The following is a 13,851-nucleotide window of genomic DNA, read 5'->3' as shown; positions in this document are numbered from 1 at the left end:
GGCATGAGAGATTGCTCTCCACCCAGGGAAGTGTGCATGTTCTTCCTGGCTCTCAGGTGTGGCTAGAGAGGTAGTCTGAGTCCTCTCCTGGGAGAGCATGAGAAGATAGGGCACAGACAGCCTGTCTGATGTCACCATATGGGTCCTCAGGGGTAGAGACTTCTGGGCAGGCCACCATTCACTGAACTGTCACTGCTTGACATATACCAGCAGCTGGAGCTGAGCTCTGACGAACAGATCACTCAAGACCAAGCAGCCAGAGAGAGGAACAAGCTGAACATTCAGAACAGGCTATCTATGAATTACAGTTGCTGGAGGGCAGAGAACATAACTTAAACTTGGACAGAAAGGATAATAGAACTACCTAAAGAGATACAAGGGCTACACAAAATAGACTTTCTTGATATAAAAACAACAACAACAACAAAAACATGATTTCTAAACTTAAAATTCATTAGTGAAGAAAATAGTTAACTGTTGAAATTCAACTAGTAGCCTGGAAACTGGATGCAAGAATATTACAAAGCTCAGAGGAAAAAAATGTAAAACATGAGTACAGAGATGGAAGGGAGGTTTAAGGATACTGACATGAGACTGTTTGGAGTTCCAGAAAGAGAAGATGATGCACATAAAGGAGAGGACATATTTAAATAAAACAAAATGAAGCATGCAAACAATAATATTTCCCTGGATTGAAGAAAGGATACCAAGTTTCAGGCAGGAATGATGAGAAAAGATTATATCTATGCCTATATCTATATCTGTATCTATCTTTGTCATCATATATATAGATAGCTATAGATATATACACACATCTATATCTATTTATGCATATATATTTCTTTAAATGTCTATATACACATATATATGGGTAGACATATCCTGCTAAAAATTGTGAGCTCCAAAGATAAAGAGAACAATCTTATTCTTTCTGTGTAAAAGTTTGTAAGTTATTTATTTATTTATTTATTTTTGGCTGCGTTGGGTCTTCATTGCTGCATGCAGGTCTTCTCTAGTTGCAGTGGGCGGGGACTACTCTTCATTGCGGTGCGCGGGCTTCTCATTGCAGTGGCTTCTCTTGCTGTGGAGCCTAGAAGCCGGCTCTAGGCGCACAGACTTCAGTAGTTGCAGCACCTAGGCTCAGTAGTTGTGGCTTGCGGGCTCTAGAGCACAGGCTCAGTAATTGTGGCGCATGGGCTTAGTTGCTCTGAGGCATGTGGGATCTTCCCGGACCAGGGATCGAACCCCTGTCCTCTGCATTGGCAGGCGGATTCTTAACCACTGTGCCACCAGGGAAGTCCCTGTAAGTTACTTATAAAGGAAAAAGATTAGACTGTCATGAAATTCTCCTTTGCAACACTAGGAAGCTAGAAGACAATGGAATACACTTTCAACTTAAAAATGTATTTCACCTGTTAGGGTACAAGAAAGGTGTTTACAGATACATAAGCATTCAGAGAGGTCACACATCTCATTACTCATCTGGGAAAAAGACTTTATTAATTAAAAACAAACAAACTAACAAAACAGAGACTTGAAGAAGAGAGAAAGCCATAGTGAGCAACAGACTTGTGATATTTAATTAAAAATAGGTGAACAATGATAGACGGGGAATATGTAACTAAATAAAGATTCTAGAAATAGAGAAGTGTACTAAGAAGGAAACTTCTAATAATAATCTGGAATTTAAAGAACTAAACCACCTCAGGAAAACTAAAGAATTGTGGTGAGGAGGGGCATGAGAAAGAAGGAAGCAAAAATATTCCAAAGGCTTCATCTCTTGGGAGGAGAGTAAGGAGGAAATTGCAACTGAAGTCTTCTTCAAGTTGAATATAATGGGTGAAGAGCGATAGTGGAGTAATGGAAATTCTCATTTGGGGAAAAGTTGGTGTCTTCTTTTCATGAAATACTAGGGAAATATCTGCCTGATTTTATGACAGCTGGGAAAGGACAAGTAACAATTAATGAAATGTAAACGAAGAGCAAAATCTTAAAGCAGGCGTGGTGTTACTAATACCATGGAACATGGAATTTGAGTTTCACATCTCTAAACAGAAAAAAGAGGGACACTTTGTAATGATAAAAAGCATAATTTATGAAGAAAATAAAACAGTCCTAAGATTTTATACATGAAACAACATAGAAGCTAAACAAATTTTTTAAATTATTAGAAACTCAACTGTTAAATAAAATATTATAGTAAAGGACTTGAATATCAGAATTGGTCAATTCTGATAGATAGGTAGAAAGACAGGTAGAAAAAGACATAGAGGAATTAAATAATACAATCACAAAGCTTGTTTTATATGGATACAGTCATCCTCATTATTTGTAAATTCGGAATTTGTGAATTTGCCCCCTTATGAAAATGTGTTTGTAACCCCCAGATCAATATTTACAGAACTTTTCCATCCCTCACAGACACGTGCAGAGCGGTGAAAAATTTGAGGTCAAATAAGGTGACACTCTGCCTTCTTATTTCAACTCTCATATTATAGAAGTGTCCTCTTCCCAGTCTATTTCGTATCAGAATTTGGGCATTTGGGTGCTTTTTGTTGGTGACTTCACTGTTTAGATTGGTGCCCCAAGTGCCGAAGTGCCGTCTGGGGTCCTACATGCAAGAAGGCTGCGATATGCCTTGCAGAGGCAATACATATGGTAGATAAACTTCATCTAGGCATGAGCTTCTGTGATATTGGCTGTGGAATCAATGTTAATGAGTCACCAGTACACATTAAATAAGGAGTCTTTAAACAGAAACACATAAGGAAGGTTATGTATTGACCAGTTGACAAAGATGTTGCAACCAGAGGTTCACAGGAATCTAGCCCTGTATCTCCCACAGGAGCAAAGGTTCAGTCTTCACAGTGTCTTTATAGGACATAACTACTGTGAATAATGAGAACCAACTGTATTAAGATTTAGAGAGAACTTTAAGTTCCTCAAAGAAATTCCTTTTTTTTTTTTATATATTCCATGGAAGACTTCTAAAAGTTACTTATGTGATTTTCCTTAAAGAAGTCCTCATTATGATTTCCTGATCATAACCCACTAAATTTAAAAATAAATAAAAAGGATACAAAAACTTCAACTACATTGAAATCAAGAAGTATATATCTATATATTCCCTGAATTTAAAGAAATGTTAAAAACTGTTAAAAAAAGCAATGAAAAAATTAAAATTATCTAGAAAGCAATGAAAATAACATTTCCTACTAAAACTTATGGCATTTGGTAAAAGCCACATTCACAGAAAAAAATTATAACCTTAAATTCTTTGTTATTAAGGAATAAAGATATTAAAATATAGAAGCTCTATAATCACTTACAAAAATTAGAACAACAACTAAAAAACTAAGAAGGGGGAATTAAGAGAGGGAAAACCTGAAACTAAAGAAATAGAAAACAAAAATAGTATAAAAAAATAAAAAGCTCAAAAATCACTTCATGGGGCTTCCCTGGTGGCGCAGTGGTTGAGAGTCTGCCTGCCAATGCAGGGGACACGGGTTCGAGCCCTGGTCTGGGAGGATCCCACATGCTGCGGAGCAGCTGGGCCCGTGAGCCACAATTACTGAGCCTGCGCGTCTGAAGCCTGTGCTCCGCAACAAGAGAGGCCGCGATGGTGGGAGGCCTGCGCACCACGATGAGGAGTGACCCCCGCTCGCCGCAGCTGGAGGAAGCCCTCGCAAAGAAACGAAGACCCAACGCAGCCAAAAATAAATAAATAAATCAATTAAAAAAAAATAAAAGAAAATCACTTCATTTGAGTAACACACAAAAAGAGAAACCATTTTTATTTGAGATTAAGGAAAAGAGGGAGAGTAAAAAACATACAAGATTGTGAATGAGAAAGAGTACATAAAGACAAATACCAAAGAGAACAAAAGAAATAAAACATTCTGTGCAACTCTATAATAAATTTGAAATTTGAAACCTACATGATTTCCTAGCAAACAATATGTATAACAATCCAAGTAAAGACAGGAAACTTGAATAAACCACTATATAAGCATTTTTTTTTTTAAAGTGATTTAAGATCTAGCATTTACAAAGGCAGCAGGATCAAATGTCTTCATATCTGAATTCTAACAAAACTCAAAGTAAATAATTGCAAGATCTTAGAAAAAAATAGGAAGCACCCCAATTCATTTGATGAAACCAGGAGAATTTTAATACCAAAACCCAACAAAGAGAATGTCAAATAGTAATCCATGTGACCGAATAGGGTTTATTCCAATAGTACACTCTCAGGAACTCTAACAACATAATTTTTATACTTTGGCATTTGAAATCATGTCAAACTCACAGAACAGTACAAGAACAGTACAAAGAACTCTCATTGTACCCTTTACCCAGAGACATTTTTCAAGTTTTGCCAACTCTCCCAGTAACATTCTTTAGGAAAGGGATCCATCCAGGATCATGTGTTGCAACTAGCTTTGTCTAGTCTCTGGGAACAGGTCCTCAGCCCTCCCTGGACTCTCATGACCTTAATATTTCAAAAGATCACAGGCCAGTTATTTTGTAGACTCCCCCAGTTTGTGCTTGTCTGATGTGTCTTCACAATAACATGAAGATTATGTGTATTGGGCAGGAACCACATATTCATAGAACGATGTGTGATGTTGCATCCCCTTGAGGGGCACTTGAAGTTGATTTGCCCCATGCCTGGTAGTTCGCTCACTAGCGTAAGGTGGCATTGCCCAGATGTCTCCACTATAAAGTCTCTCTTATTCCCTTTGTAATTAGTAAGTATTTTTGTGGGAAGATACTTTGACACTAGTAAATATCCTGTCCCCCGTCCAACCTTCACTCCCTAGTTTCTTGCCGTGCTTTTGCCTAAATTGTTTATTGCTATGCTGGTTGTTAAACGGAGAATTTCCAATTCCATAATTTCTTCTACATTTGTTGGTTGGCATTCTACCATAAGGAAAAACTTTCTTTTTATTTATTTATTTATTTATATCAGTATGGACTAAAGCATTCCATTTTTATTCAATAGGTTGCAATCCTTTACTATTATTATTTATTTTGATGATCAAATTTTTCCATGTTTTGGCCAGTGGGCGCATCTAAAGCTTGTTTCTATGTCTTTCGGTAGATCCCCACCTTTCTGTGATCATGACCTTACTTTCTGTCACAGCAAGATGTTCCAGGCTTATCTTTTACTTTCCCTGCCTTGGCCTTGAAATCAGCCATTTCCAGAAGAAGGCTTGATTCACCTTAAAAGAAAATGTATTTAGAAACCAAGATCTGGGTACTAGGTGTGCTCATTGCTATTGAGATATCACTGCTCCCGGGCTCTCTAAGTGGATAGAGCTAGTTAATACACAAATTAAAACCACAAAAACCACTTTAGGGCCCACTAAAATGACTGTAATTGGGATTTCCCTGGTGGTCCAGTGGTAAAGAATCCGCCTTGCAATGCAGAGGACACGGGTTCGATCCCTGGTCAGGGAACTAAGATCCCACATGCCGCGGGGCAACTAAGCTCGCGTGCCATAACTACTGAGCTTGCGTGCCTCAACTACAGAGCCTGCATGCCGCAAACTACAGAGCCCACCCGCCCAGTCTGCATGCCACAACTAGAGAAGAGAAAACCTGCACGCCACAACTAGAGAGAAGCCCACGTGCCACAACGAAAGATCCTGCGTGCCTCAATGAAGATCCCACGTGCCACAACTAAGACCTGACACGGCCAAAAATAAAAAAAATAAATAAATAAGTAATAAATAAATCTTTAAAAAAATGACTGTAATAAAAAAGACAGCTGATAACAAATGTTGGAGAGGTTATGGAGAAACGAACCTTCATACATTGCTGATGGGTGTGTAAAATGGTACAGTCACTTTGAAAACAGTTTGGTAGTATCTTAAAAATGGTTAAACACAGAGTAACTATATGATGGCAATTCTACTCTTAGATAAACACCGAAGAGAACTGAAAATACGTTCACACAAAAAAACTTGCATGTGAATGTTCATAGCAGCATTGTTCATAATAGCCAAAAAGTAGAAACAACACAAATATCCATCTGCTGAAGAGTGGATAAAAAAATGTGATATATCCCCATACAGTGGGATGTTATTTGGCAATAAAAAGAAATGAAGCACTGATACATGCTACACCATGGATGAACCTCTGTTGTGGATTGAATGGTGGCCCCAAAAGATTGTTCATGTCTTTATTTCTGGAGCCAAAAAGGGTCTTTACACCTGTAATTCAGTTAAGAATCTTGAGATGAGGAGATCATCCTGATTTATTCAGGTGGGTCCTAAATTCTATGACAACTGTCCTTATAGAAAGGGTAGAAGGAGATCTGAGAGACAGAAGAGGAAAAAACAAAGACACACACAAAAGGCTGTGTAAATACGGAGGCAGAGATTGCGGTGATGTGATCGTAAGCCAAGAATGCCAAGGAATGCTGACAGCCACCAGAAGTTGGAAGAAGTAAGCTAGATTCCCCTCTAGAGCCTTCAAGGGGAATATGTAGCACTGCCAACACCATGATTTTGGACTCTGGCTCCCAGAACTGTGAGGCAATAAATTTCTGTTGTTTTAAGCTACCCATTTTGTGGTAATTTGTTATTACCTCAGGAAACTAATACAACCTCAAAAACATTAAGCTAAGAAAATAAGGCTAGAAACCAAAGGCTACACATTGTAGGATTCCATTTACATACGATTTCATTGATACGAATTTTTCAGAAAAGGCAAATCTATAGTCAGAAATCAGATCAGTGGTTGCCAGGGACTGAGATGGGAGAAAGAACTGACTAAACAGCCATAAGGAAACATTTTGGCATGACGGAAAAGTTCTAAAATCGAATTTTGTGGTGATGGATGCACAACTATATAAATTCATTGAAAACATTAAATTGTACATTTACATTGGGATATTTTATGGTATGTATGTTATACCTCAATAAAACTACTAAAAAATTAAAAACTGAAATATAAAAAATTAGAAATAAATTGGATAAGGAAAGCAAAGAACATATACAAAGAAAACTGGTCAATAATTTTTTCCCTTTATGGGTGTGAGAGGCATTCTTAACTAAGATGAAAAATCTTAAGGTGTATTTCTATATAGAGACATATATTTATGTATAACATTTTAAAACTTGTATGGCCAAAGATGCCATAAGTAAGATCAACTGAGAAAATAACATATTTAAAGAAAAATTTCAGCAGATGACAAACCATGAAAATTTCTAGTAATACAAGGTAATCTTAGATATTAATGAAATGCAAAAAAAATCCTGTAGAAAAATTAGCAAAGAATATGAAGAGCAACGACAAATAATAAATATAGATTTAAAATGCATAAACTGAAGCATGATGAGAGAATGCAAATTAAAGCCCTGATGAAGTATCTCTTTCTACTCCATCAAAGTCGGAAAATTACAGAGCAATAATACCTACTGTTGGTGGGAATAAGATTGAGGAAGAATAATAATCTCATATATTTCTTGTGGAAATACTGTGAACTGTTATCTCATTTGAAAAGTAATTTGGTAATATGTATTAGTACAGATAAAACTTTTTATCTGCTCTTAGATATTAATTTCATTGATAAAAAGGACCAGCCATATGATATATGCACAAGTATGCTTATTTTATAGCGCTGAGTATAGAGGTGGCAAATTGGGGGTGAGAAAGTAAATGCAGCTTGAAGGAGGAATTGGTTCAATAAGTCACACTACATCCACAACCATGGAATGTTTTCCAGTCATTGAAAGAGTTAGAGACAGCAAATTAAGAGCAATACCAGTGGATTTGGAAATTCTACCAGGTACTACTGCCTGAGAGAAGCAAGTTGAAGAGGGGGGAAGGGGGTGGGAAAAATTGGTGAAAGGGGTCAAAAGGTCAAACTTCCAGTTATAAAACAAGTCATGGGGATGTAATCTACAGCATGGCCACTATAGTTAATACTGTATTGCATATTTGAAAGTTGCTAAAAGAGTAGATCTTAAAAGTTCTCATCACAAGAAAAAAATTTTGTAACTATGTACTGTGACATGTTAACTAGACTTGTTTTGGTGATCATTGCACAATATATATAAATATCTCATCATTATGTTGTACACCTAAAACTAATTCAACGTTATATGTCAATTTTACCTCAAAAAAAAAGAAAGAAAAAGAAAAGCAAGTTGTAGAGAAGTATGTAAATTTTTAAGAAGTTATGTATTTATACATATATGTGTATAAACATGTACGTGTGTGTCTACAGCATCTTTCCATTATAAAAGTACCGTTTCCCACTGTAATTAATAAGTAATATGTAGGATGCATCTTTGAAGCCAAATGAATGTCTTGTTTTCCAGCTACCTTTAATCCAGTGGATTTTGCATCTTTGCCTAATTCAATTATTACATTGAGTGGGTGCAAATGAATCTTTTTTTATTATTTGAGATAAACTTTGTTGAAGTACAATGAATCATTTAAAAAACCCTGTTTTACTACTGAAGCCCACGCGCCTATAGCCCGTGCTCCACAACAAGAGAAGCCACGGCAATGAGTAGCCCACGCACTGCAACGCAGAGTAGGCCCCGCTCGCCGCAACTAGAGAAAGCCCGCGCACAGCAACGAAGACCCAACGCAGCCAAAAATAAAAATAAATAAAATAAAATAAAATAAAAACCCTGTTATTGTTCCATAGCAAGTTTTGAAGGCCGAATGATCTACATAATGGCTTCCTTTCTCTTTAACTTGGCCTGGGTAGACCTAAAATAAATAGGCTTACATCATGCTTGCTCATTGTCTCCATGACCAAACTGAATACAGCTGGCATTTTCTGTTTTCTCTTAGACTATCTGACACTTCCAGAAAAAGATATTATAACACATTAGCCAATGAGACAAGTAAATTACACTTTTGATTTTGGCATCAGCATCAGCAGCATTGATTAGTAAAACTTACCAGAATAAAATTTTATTAATCTAATCTCTATTTTTCTGCACTTGACAGTTGCTTTTTGAAGTTTCTGCCAAGGCTGGTTCAGTGATATTAGCCACAACTAGTATTTTTATGAGTACAACATTCAAAATCTCTCTCTATAAAATAAATTAGAAAATTTCACAATATTGCATTTTTTTTACTGTCTGGTTTTTGATGTTAAATACTTAGATTATTTGAAAATAAACTAGACTCTTTGGAGTACAAGTGACTAGTACAACATACATTTATCTCAGTTCAAATTGCATCATCCAAAATCATTCTTCAAGAGAATCACCATGTACACAAAAGAGCTTTAAAGTTTGTTCAAATGATAAGGTTTATGCTTTATTGCTCTATTAAAGATTTAACTGAACCGGTTTGCAGGGTAGAAATAGAGACACAGATGTAGAGAACAAACATATGGCCACTAAGGGGGGAAAGTAGCAGGGGGGTGGTGGTGGTGGTGGGATGAATTGGGAGATTGGGATTGACATGTACATCCTGATGTGTATAAAATAGATAACTAATAAGAACTTGCTGTATAAAAAATAAATTAAAAAAAAAAGATTTAACTGAAAAGAATCAAGCAAGGAAACTTTTTGCTTGGGATGAGGAGAATAAGCCCTAAATCCCATACTGTTGTATTTCAAAGAGTTACTTTTCTAAGTAAAATGGAAACTTTTAGCACAATGTAGACTCCTTAGTATTTTACCAATGAAAACACAGAATTAAAAAGTAAACTATTTTTTTAATTTACTTTTTTATTGAAGTATATTTGATTTACAATGTTGTGTTAATTACTGTTGTAGAGCAAAGTGATTCAGTTATACATATATATATATATTTTTTAAATATTCTTTTCCATTATGGTTTATCATAGGATATTGAACATAGTTCTCTGTGCCATGCAGTAGAACCTTGCTGCTAAAAAGCAAACTTTTAATTAGAAAGTTTCATACAATTTAATCTATTTAGAAGCATTAAGAGATCTCTTTGAGGGATTGGGTGAATAAATATTTGAACAGTCTACAAACAATAAATGCTGGAGAGGGTGTGGAGAAAAGGGAACCTTCTTGCACTGTTGGTGGGAATGTAAATTGATACAGCCTCTATGGAGAACAGTATGGAGGTTCCTCAAAAAACTAAAAATAGAACTACCATACGACCCAGCAATCCCACTACTGGGCATATACCCTGAGAAAACCATAATTCAAAAAGAGTCATGTACCACAATGTTCACTGCAGCTCTATTTACAATAGCCAGGACACGGAAGCAACCTAAGTGTCCAACGACAGATGAATGGATAAAGAAGATGTGCGGGCTTCCCTGGTGGCGCAGTGGTTGAGAATCTGCCTGCCAATGCAGAGGACACGGGTTCGAGCCCTGGTCTGGGAAGATCCCACATGCCGCGGAGCAACTGGGCCCGTGAGCCACAATTACTGAGCCTGCGCGTCTGGAGCCTGTGCTCCGCAATAAGAGAGGCCACGACAGTGAGAGGCCCGTGCACCGCGATGAAGAGTGGCCCCCGCTTGCCACAACTAGAGAAAGCCCTCGCGCAGAAACGAAGACCCAACACAGTCACAAATAAATAAATTAAAAAAAAAAAAAGAAGAAGATGTGGCACATATATACAATGGAATATTACTCAGCCATAAAAAGCAACGAAACTGAGTTATTTGTAGTGAGGTGGATGGACCTAGAGACTGTCCTACAGAGTGAAGTAAGTCAGAAAGAGAGAAACAAATACCGTATGCTAACACATATATATGGAATCTAAAAAAAAAAAAAGAAAAGGTTCTGAAGACCCTAGGGGCAGGACGGGAATAAAGACACAGACACAGAGAATGGACTTGAGGACAAAGGGAGGGGGAAGGGTAAACTGGGACGAAGTGAGAGAGTGGCATGGACATATATACACTACCAAATGTAAAATAGATAGCTAGTGGGAAGCAGCTGCATAGCACAGGGAGATCAGCTTAGTGCTCTGTGACCACCTAGAGGGGTGGGATAGGGAGGGTGGGAGGGAGACACAAGAGGGAGGAGATATGGGGATATATGTATATGTATAGCTGATTCACTTTGTTATAAAGCAGAAACTAATACACCATTGTAAAGCAATTATACTCCAATAAAGATGTTTTAAAAAATTTGAACATTCTGAAAAAACGTTTTGATTTTTCTCAACTTTGAACTGAAGGTGATTTTAGGTCCACAGAGTTACACAAAGCAAATGTTTCATATGCCAGGATGTTGTAGTAGATAAAATGAAGAACTTAACTTTGGAGGTTTGAATTCTGTTCCCACCTTAGTCCATGGCTTGCACGATCGTAAAAAGGGGTAGTTGAATTAAGAGGAAAAATTATAATCTCCTTTTATGCTTAAAATTCTATACCATTAGATCAGTGATGGTGTGTACTCACCAAAAATGGCAGCACATAATTCATCATTCATAAAATATGCATTCAGCATATAACATGTGCCAGGCACTGCTCTAGCCACTGGGAATACAGTTCACCGACCTTCTCAAATACAGAAGTACAGATATATCCTGTTAATATAATAGGCATTTAATAAATCTTGACATATATTATACTCATTCAATGAATTATACTCTTGTTCCCACCATTCCACTGAAACTACAATCAATGACCTCTATGCTGCGAAAACTAATCATCAATTCAGTTTTCATCAGTTAGATCTGTCTGTAGCATTTGACCCAGTTGATCATTCCCTCCTCCTTGAAGCATTTTTCCCTCTTGGTTACCAGGACACCATTCCATGGTCCTGCTATCATAATGGCTGCTTCTTTTCAATTTTCTTCGCTGTTTCTTTCCATCCCTCCTGATCTGTAAATATTGGAGGGCTCCAAAATTCACCCTACTACCTCTTTTATTCTCTATTCTCACTTACTCCCCGGGTGATTTTTATTTTAGCTACCCTGACAACTCCCAAATTCATAGCCTCAGCTTCACTTCTTCCCTGAACTCCAGAATGACATATTAAGTACTTATTTGACAACTGTACTTGGAATAAAATCCAAACGCCGTTTTCCCCTTGCTCACTCTGAGAATCTAAGATTTACATGAGGAGATTTATTGGGGAGTATATATGGGACCAATATCTGTGATGGCTGAGGTTGAAGGAAGCAACATTGAAAAGTGGAAGATGCTGAACTGTTGATGCAGTTACAACAGAGGCCTCAGCTGATCCTATAGTGAGCTCTGGAGCTGAACCCTCACAACTGTTCCAGTTGAGGCAAGAGAGATCTGTACCACCACATGAAGTCATTATCGGATGCAGGCTGCCCCCAGAGAGGAGGGTAACCTTGGGCAAGGCAGCTTCCTCATATCAGGAGCAGTTCCTAGGGAGGACTCAGCTGTGAACCCTCAGCATCCAACATTCATGGCAGCTGAGGGAATGAGTGTCTCTTCCTGAAGGGAGACCTGGGTGGCACAGCACAGCTTCTACTATAACCACCCCAGTATCTGGTAGCATCTCATTCGCATCACTTTCCATCCTTTATGCAGCTTAATTTTTTTCCTCAGGGTATATACTATGTGTTTTACTTATTTGTTTGCTGGTTATTCCCTACTAGAATATAACACCATAAGAGCAGAAACGTTCTTTTTCTCTTTCTTCTTTAATCCTATAGCCCCAACATCTAGAAACAGTGCCTGGAACACAGTAGGTGCTCAATAAAAATTAGTCAATGAGTAAGTAAATGTATCACATATTTACTCTATGCTAGAAACTATGCTACGTTCCAGGAATACAGAAGCAAGAAGACAGACGCTATCCTTATGGAACTGACAATCTCGTAAAAATGATATACATATATAGCACACATGGATAAAATATGCATATATAACAATATTTTTAAAAGTGCAGTTACAGTCAAATGCTGTTATCTAGTGTTTTACTAATCTATCTAGAGTCAACACATCTGGTGATCTATCATACAAAACTCTTTACTAAATGACAATGTCAGAGACTAAAAAACAGTGGAAATTTTAGTTAGAGAGTTATTTATTGTTCCTGCTAATTTTTGGAAAGAAAAGTTAGATCTCTGGGACACGTATCTTCTGCCCAGTTTGGGAGGAAAGAATGAAGGACAAAATAAGAGAGAGACTAGCTCAGAGAAAATGAGTATGTACTAACTTAACTGGAATTTTTATCGACCAGCATCCTGTTTTCTGAAATGATGGAAATCCAGGCTATAACTGTATCTAAATAGATAAGGGATAAAATGCTTGTAATAAATGGATAATTCATAGTCACTTTATACATACAAATATAATTTTTCCATTACTTTAGTTTCAGTGACAGTTAAAATGTAATAAGGACTAGGAAATAACACTTCAGCTTTTATGTCATTGTGGAACCACAGATTCATCTTTTAAAAAGCAGCCTATCTCCCTAAAAGCTATGTTTTCTGCTTTCTATAGAATAGAAATAGTTCCATTCACAACTAACTAAATAACTTTGCCTTATAGAGCTTCAGCAAGATGAATCCTGTTTCCCCCTCTACTTGTTTTATTTGAAACATGAAAGCCTTTCACTCTGAGCTGTCTGTGCAGTAGTGAACATGACAACCTATATTTCAATTCTTGGGCTGTCATAAACAAGATACTTGGCATTTCTAGAATAACTTGTATGAGAAATCTCAAATTGCTCTATATTTATGAACTTGCCAGCCTCTTTGCTTCCTTGCACATTATTCTTACAATGCGTGAAATGTAATCTGGGGGTGAGTAGGTTTATGCACCCATCTTCTATGTGCCACTTCACCCTAGAGCAATGTAAGCCTTGAGAAGATTGTAGCCCATATAAATTTCTACCTTAAGAGTGAAAAAAAAAAAACCCAAAACAAAAAATGTTTTAATGCTCATGGGATAATAAAACCAATG

The sequence above is a fragment of the Balaenoptera ricei genome, chromosome 4 (genome assembly GCF_028023285.1).
Source record: "Balaenoptera ricei isolate mBalRic1 chromosome 4, mBalRic1.hap2, whole genome shotgun sequence".
Classification (NCBI taxonomy): Eukaryota; Metazoa; Chordata; class Mammalia; order Artiodactyla; family Balaenopteridae; genus Balaenoptera; species Balaenoptera ricei.
This window is presented reverse-complemented; position numbering follows the sequence as displayed.